This window comes from Carlito syrichta, unplaced genomic scaffold (assembly GCF_000164805.1).
Source record: "Carlito syrichta isolate Samal-C Ts95f unplaced genomic scaffold, Tarsius_syrichta-2.0.1 Scaffold131632, whole genome shotgun sequence".
Classification (NCBI taxonomy): domain Eukaryota; kingdom Metazoa; phylum Chordata; class Mammalia; order Primates; family Tarsiidae; genus Carlito; species Carlito syrichta.
The window spans coordinates 332,700-340,526 of NW_007075728.1; the positions used below are offsets into that span (position 1 = coordinate 332,700).

Here is a 7,827-nt window from a genome sequence, read left to right on the forward strand (position 1 = left end):
ATTTACACCTTCAATAAATCCTAAGATCATGACCCAGAAGCCTGTGACCAATACTAAGACTCTTAGATGTGACACGAGTTTGAATTATAAGTTGTGTGAAAGCCAAAACTGCAGTTTGTGGAAGAATGAGAGCAATGAGCTTCTAAAGTTAGCTTGTGTTCGTCCTGATCTCAGAGTTTTTATGTTTTGAGCTCACAGGAGCTTAATCTGGTTAGTGCTGAGTAGAAAGGGGGAGGAAATGGGGTCAATAGCTCCTGAATGCATCCTAGTGGTCTTGGGGTCAACAGCCCTTCCTGATCCCTAACGCTCAGTGGGCCTCCGTGGCTGGCTCCCAACAGAAATAGATGTTACTTTAAGCCATCCATGAAAGAGAGATTCACAAAATACCCAGTGTTAAAGCTCAAATCTCTTCTTGCACTTTTTTCCCCCCCTGCACAAGTTCCACCCCTATGAAAAAGAAACTGATCCAAAGTTCCAGGTTTTCTTGGGTCTCTAGTCAATTTTCACATTACAGACATTTTGGACAAAGGCACTTTTCCATGTAACCAATTACTTCACACATTATCCCCAAGGCTATACTAAATACTGCCATATACCTAAAGTAAAATGAAGTTTGAAATAAGCCATACATCTTTGTTTTGAAAAACATAGTAGTAAAAGCAGTACATATAAACATAGATTGCAACTGATGCAGCAGAGAGAAAACTCGTTCATTGCCACCTGTAATCCACTGCATTTAGTAGGAAATATGTGCACATGATGGTCACACAGACAGTGACAATGCACAGGATAACCATCACCAGCATCATGAAGTCACAGACATAGTAGATCTTATATGCCTAGAACGACATGAAGATGAAATACATTTCAATAAAGATTGAGCCAAAAGGTAAAATTCCTCCCAGGCAAACAATAACTGCAGGATCCATGAACCAACTGTTTTTTTCTCTGATAAAGGACGGGGCACAGCATCGACAAGATAAGGAAAGTTGGGCTGACCTGACAGACTTTGGTCAAGTATTATACCAACAAGATTTAGAGGAAGAATAACAAAAACCAAAAACGAAAAAAAAAAACAGATGCATCAAATGGCCACCATTGTTCCAAAAGGAATGGCGCTTGAAGCATGGTAGTAAATGGCTATGAAATTGATGAAAAAGGCAGTGTACACATCATAGCTGGGATGAGGAATGCCCGAGTATACATCTGCTTTATCCATCAATGAATACAAAATTATAGCTGATGGAAGAAATATGTCCTATTGTTTTATAACACTAAAGGATGACTATAATAAACAATAACTTCTGTATTTTCAAAGTGCTAGAAAAGCAGTTTTGGGGTTTTTTGTTTTGTTTTGTTTTGTTTTTTTGAGACAAGATTTTACTCTGTCACCCAGGCTAGAGTACAGTGGTGTGATCATGGCTCACTGCAGCCTCGAACTCCTGGGCTCAAGTGATCCTCCTGCCTCAGCATCCCAAGTAGCTAGGACTATGGGCACCATAGTCCTATGGTGTGACACCATGCCTGGCTGATGTTTTGATTTTTTTTGTAGAGATGAGGTCTTGCTATATTGCCCAGCCTGGTCTTTAATTCCTGACCTCAAGCGATTCTCCCTCCTCGCCTCCCAAAGTGCTGGGATTACAGGCATGAGCAATCACACTCAGCAGGATTTTTAATGTTCTCAGTATAAAGAAATGATAGATGTTTGAGGTGATGGATATGATAGGTATCCTGATTTGATCACTGAACATTGTATACAGGTATGAAAAATCACACTGTCCTCTGTCAATATGTACAATTATTATGTCAATTATAAAAAGAAGTATTGGTATTCTTTGAAGGTCTGGTGGAATTCAGCTGTAAAGCCATCTTTGTCCCGAGATTTTTTTTTTTTTTTTTGAGTTGGAGTCTCACTCTGTCGCCCAGACTGGAGTGCAGTGGCTGCTCCCGGCAACCGCAACCTCAACCTGCTGGACTCTGGCGATCCTTCCGCCTCAGCCTTCTGAGTAGCCAGAATTACAGGCATGTGCTACCACGCCCGGCTGATTTTTTGATTTATTGTAGAGATGGGGTCTTGCTGCCCAGGTGGGTCTCGAACCCGCGGGCTCAGGCAATCTGCTCACCTCAGCCTCCCAAAGGCATGGGATTACAGGCTGAGCCACCGAGCCCGGCTCCCCAAGATTTTTTTGTTGGGAAATTTTTAGTGCAGTCTCTTCATTGGCTATTGATCTGCTTATAACTTTCAATTTCTTCCCAATTCAATCTTAGTGGGATATATATATCAACTTATACATTTTTCTCCAGTTTGTTAATTTTGTTGGCATATAATTGTTCATAATAGTCTCTTATTCTTTTGTTTTTTTTTTTGAGTTGGAGTCTCACTCTGTCACCCAGACTGGAGTGCAGTGGCCGCTCCCGGCCACTGCAGCCTCGACCTGCTGGGCTCCGGCGATCCTTCCGCCTCAGCCTTCCAAGTAGCCGGAATTACAGGCATGCGCTACCACGCCTGGCTGATTTTTTTTTTTTATTTATTGTAGAGATGAGGTCTCGCTGCCCAGGCGGGTCTCGAACCCGCGGGCTCGGACAATCCACTCACCTCAGCCTCCCAAAGGTGCGGGATTACAGGCTGAGCCACCGAGCCCGGCTTTCTTATTCTTTTTATTTCTGAAGCATCTGCGGTAATATTTCCACTTTCATTTCTTATTTTATATATTTGAGTCTTTTTCTTAGTGTGACTAGGAGTTTGTCTATTTTAATTGTTCAATAAATCAATTTTAGCCAGGAGCTGAGCTTACATATGTAACCCCAGCTACCAGGAGACTGAGGTGGGAGAATCGCTTAAGGCCAGAAGTTTGAGACCAGGCTGGGCAACATAGTGATAGCTTGTCTCAAAAACAAAAATAAAATAGAACAAAACAACACTTCGTTTTATTGTTTTCCCTATGTTTTTTTCTAGTCTCTATTTGATTTATTTATGTTTTGATCTTTATTATTTATTTTCTTCTGCTAACTTTGGGTTTATTTTGTTCTTTTTTTTTCTAGCTCCTTTAGGTGTAATGTTAAGCTATTTATTTTCTTTCTTTCTTTCTTTAATGTAGGCACTTATTGCCACAAACTTCCTTCTTAAAACTGATTTTGTTGCACCTCTAGGTTTTAGTAAGTTGTGTTTCAGTTGTCACTTGTCTCAAGATAATTTTTAGTTATGCTTTTGATTTTTTTCTTTGACCCATTTGTTGTTCAGGACCACATTGTTTAATTTCTATATATTTGTAAATGTCCCCAAATTCTTCCTGTTATTGAGCTGTGATTTTATACCATTGTAGTCAGAGGCAATACTTGACATAGTTTTGATGTTTTTAAGTTTGTTGAGACTTTTTTGCTGTGAACTACCATATGTTCTATCCTGGAGAATGCTCCATGTGCATCAGAGACTATCCTGCTGCTGTTAGATGGAAAGGTCTGTATAAATCTGTTAGGTCAATCTTATCTAAAGTACAGTTCAGTTCTAGTTATTTCTTTATTAATTTTCTGTTGGTTGCTCTATATATAAATCAAAGTGTGAGGTATTAAAGTTCCCTGCTATTATTGTATTGCTATCTGTTTCTCCCTTTATGTCCTTCAATTTTTAAAAATATTTTGGTGCTTATATGTTGAGTGCATATGTATTTTAGGTCCATATTGTTAGATCCTTCTGATGAATTGACCCCTTTATAATTAATTAATTACCATCTTTTTTTTGACAGTTTTTAATTTACAGTCTATTTTATCTGATATAGTATAGCCACCCTTACTGTTTTATGGTTACCATTTACAGGGAATGTCTTCTTCCATTTCTCTACTTTCAAACTATTTGTGTCTTGAAGCCTAAAGTGAATTTCTTGTAGGCTGCAGAGTTGAATCTTTTTACCTTTTCATCCATTCAGGCACTTTATGTCTTCAGAGTAGAGAATTTAATCCATTCACATTTAAAGTAATTATTGATAAGTAAGGACTTACTGTTGTCATTTTAATTGTTTTCTAATTGTTGGACAGATCCTTTGTTCCTTTCTCTTTTTCTTGTTTATCTTTGTTATTTGGTGATTTTATGTAGTGTTAAGTTTTAGTTCCTTTCTCTTTATTATTTTTTTATCTACTATAGCTTTTTGCATCTTACAGGTATAATAGACTATTTTATACTGATAACAGCTTAATTTCAGTCACATACAAAAATCCTAGACTTTTCCTCTCCTCATCAGAATTTATATTTTTTATGTCACAATTAAAATTTCTGTATATTATGTATTTCTTATCAACTTATTTTAGTTATCTTTTTTTACTGTTTTGACTTTTATTCTTTATACTAAATATATTTATTTAGGATATACTTATATACATTTAGAATCTTTTATATATATTTAGAGTATTTTATATATGTTTAGAATATATAAACTATATATACTATATGGTATATATAATATTTATATATAATTTTGATATACTATTATATATATTTCTGAAATATATATAATTTACAGAGCACCATAGCTTTATTGGAGTATTCTGAATTTGACTATATATTTTCTTTGTCAATGAATTTTATACTTTCAAATGTTTTCATGTTAGTAACTAGCATCCTTTTGTTTCCACCAGAGGAACGTCCTTAAGTTTTTTTCATATACGGCAGGTCTAGAGGTACTAAATTCTCTCCTTTTATTTTTCTGGAAAATATTTTATTTCTCTTTTATTTCTGAAGGATAGATGTAGTATTCTTGGTTGGCAGTTTTATATTTTTCTTTTAGTAGTTTGAATACATCATTCTAGACTCTTCTGGTCCACAGAACTGTTGCTAAGAAGTCTACTGATAGTCTAATGAAGATTCTCTTGTATGTCTCTTGATGCTTTTAAAATCTCTCTTTGTTTTTTACTTTTGACAGGTTAATTATAATGTGCCTTGAAGAGGACATTTTTAGGTAAAATTTGAGGACTTTTGTGCTTCATGAATATGGTTGCTTATATCTCTTCCAAAACTTGATAGGTTTCAGCAATTATTTAACCTTTCTGTCCCTGTTTTTATCTCTTTCTAAAATTCCCAAAATGCAAAAGTTTATTCTCTTAATGGTGGCCCTTGAGTACCATAGACTGTCATTAATCTTCATTCTTTTTTCTTCTGAGTAATTCCAAATGACCTATATTCAAGTCCAGAGATCATGTCTTCTTCTTGATCTAGTCTGCTTGAAGCTATCTATTCTATTTTTTATTTCATTCATTTAATTATTCAGTTGTAGGATTTCTTTTTGGTTCTTTTTTTATATCTATGTTTTTGTTGATTTTCTCGTGCAGATCAGGAATTGTTTTTCTTATATCATTGAATTATTTATCTGTCTTCTCTTTCATCTCTCTTGCTTTCTTAAAGATTATAACTTTACATTTCTTTCCTTTTTTTTCAGTTCCCAAGTCATTTTATTCAGAATTTTGTGTTTGTCTCCTGAATCAATAAATACTATACAAAACAATGTAAAAATGGCTACTGTTTTCTCTCCCCTGCTCCCCCCACCTGGGGAAAATCTCCTGGGCAACCTCACTCTGGAGTTTTAGGGGTTTTCCCTCCAGATTTGGTCCAGCAAATGAGGTTGTGTGATGTATAATAGTCCCTTGAACCACTTTCTTTCTTTTTTTTATTATCAATATTTTTTATTTTGATATTGTGGGGTACAGTTAAGGGTTAGGTATACAAATATGCTTCATTCAGGCCCCCTTGTTGATAACAGGTGTCTCCCCGTCTCCAGACAGATGTTTACTACCATTAGTCCCCCCCCCCAATAGTTTCCCACCACTGTCAATCATTTTTTTATGCCTTGAACCACTTTCAAAGGAACTTGGCTGGGGTGAGGAGAGCCTCTGGGATCTGGAGGTGACTAGGTTAAGGAACTGGATTAGTGTTTTTTTTTTTTTTTTTTTGAGAAGAAACGGCGCCTGGGGCAAGAGCCTACCCCAAAGAAAAGGGTGTCTAAAATGTTCACACTTCCTTCCTTTGCCTCAAAAAGTGATATTTATTCAAAGAAAAAAAAAATGACAAGATGTCCATCCCTTGGCTCCCTTCCCTCTCCCTTCCTGTTGCTCCTCAGTCCCTCAAGATTGAGCCTTGGCTAGGGCTAGGTAGCAAGACAACCCCTCTCATATGAGGTCAGCAACATTGAGGGGCATCTCTTCAGTGGAGGTGTTGTAGAAGGTCTCAATGTCTCGGAGTCCTCTTTTCTTCTCTCACCATGTTAATAGCCACACCCTTATGGCCAAACCGGCCACCACGACCGATTCTGTGGATATAGTTTTCCCTGTTGGTAGGAAGGTCGTAATAATGACTATAGAAACCTGCTGCACATCAATGCCTCTGGCCAGCAGGTCAGTGGTAATCAGTAGTCTGCTAGAACCAGAGAGGAACTCCCTCATAATCACATCTCGCTCCTTTTGGTCCATATCGCCATGCATGGCAGAGACAGTGAAGTCTCGGGCATGCATCTTCTCAGTGAGCCAATCAACCTTCCTCCAGGTATTGATGAAGATGACTGCCTGGGTGATGGTCAGGGTTTCATACAAGTCACACAGTGTGTCCAGCTTCCACTCCTCTCGTTCTACGTTGATATAGAATTGGCGGACATCCTCCAGAGTCAGCTCTTCCTTCTTGACAAGAATCTGAATGGGGTCCCTCATGAACTTCTTGGTCACTTCAAGCACATCAGAAGGCACTGCAGTTGACAGCAAGACCACCTGGGTATTACTGTTGAGCTTCTGGAATATATCATAGATCTGGTCCTTGAATCCACGACTTAACATTTCATCAGCTTCATCCAGTACAAACATCTTGATGTGCTTTGGAGACAGGTATCTCCGGTTAAGCATATCAAACACGCGGCCAGGGGTACCCACGATGATATGGGGCTCCTCCATTTGCAGTTTCTGTACCTCAGCACGCACATTGGTGCCCTCAATATGGGCGTGGCAGGAGGCACACATGTAGTCTCCTAGTGCCATAACCACTTTCTGTATCTGTTGAGCCAGTTCTCGGGTAGGTGCTAGAACCAAGGCCTGGGTGGCCTTTAGATCTAATTCAATCTGCTGCAGAATCGATATGGCAAATGTGGCCATTTTCCCAGTCCCAGATTGGACTTGAGCGATTACATCATAACCCTTGATACAAGGAAGAATGGCTTGCTGCTGGATGGCAGAGGGCTTCTCAAAACCATAGGCATAGAAGCCTCGGAGGAGGGACTCCGAGAGGTTCATGTCATCAAAGCTGTCAACAATCTCATTCCAGTTACTCTCGATGACGCCTTCGGGTTCCATCCCATCGGGGCGGGGCCACTGTCTCTGGATCGGGAATCCTGACTCGCAAACATGATCCTTAGAAACTCAACTTTACATTTCTTTTCAGGCAATTTACAAATGTTCTTTCCTTTGGAATCAGTTGCTAGTGAAGAATTATTGTGTTCCTTTGCTGATGTCCTGTTTCCTTTTCATTTTTCTTCTTCCTGCATTGATGTCATCACATCTGATGAAACATCATTTTTTCCAAACTTTCTAGGCTAGCTTTTTTTTTTTGAAAGATTAAATACATTTTTTTTATTTAAAATTTTTTATTCTAAAGATGTGGGGCACAATTCAGGGTTAGGTATACAAATTTTATTATGCAGGTAGCCTAGTTGATGAGGTGTGCCCCCTCCTCTCCTGGCAGCTTTCCACTACTGCCTATCTCACCCCCTTCCCCGCCCCTGGCAGTTTTCCACTACTGTCAATCCCTTTCTTATAGTATTATGATAATTGTTCCAGGTCCACTTATTAGTGAGAACACGT

At 38.5% G+C, this 7,827-nt stretch overlaps 2 pseudogenes across 1 annotated transcript; both read right to left on the reverse strand.

Moving 5' to 3' along the window:
- Positions 1-492: 492 nt before the first annotated feature.
- On the reverse strand, positions 493-1,617 carry LOC103250703 (annotated as a pseudogene).
- Positions 1,618-5,415: 3,798 nt separating this feature from the next.
- LOC103250704 lies at positions 5,416-7,373 on the reverse strand (annotated as a pseudogene). Its single transcript, XR_503678.2, has 2 exons — positions 5,834-7,373; positions 5,416-5,630 (listed from the first exon to the last, which is right to left on the reverse strand). The product of XR_503678.2 is annotated as a eukaryotic initiation factor 4A-I-like (transcript).
- Between the last annotated feature and the right edge of the window lie 454 nt (positions 7,374-7,827).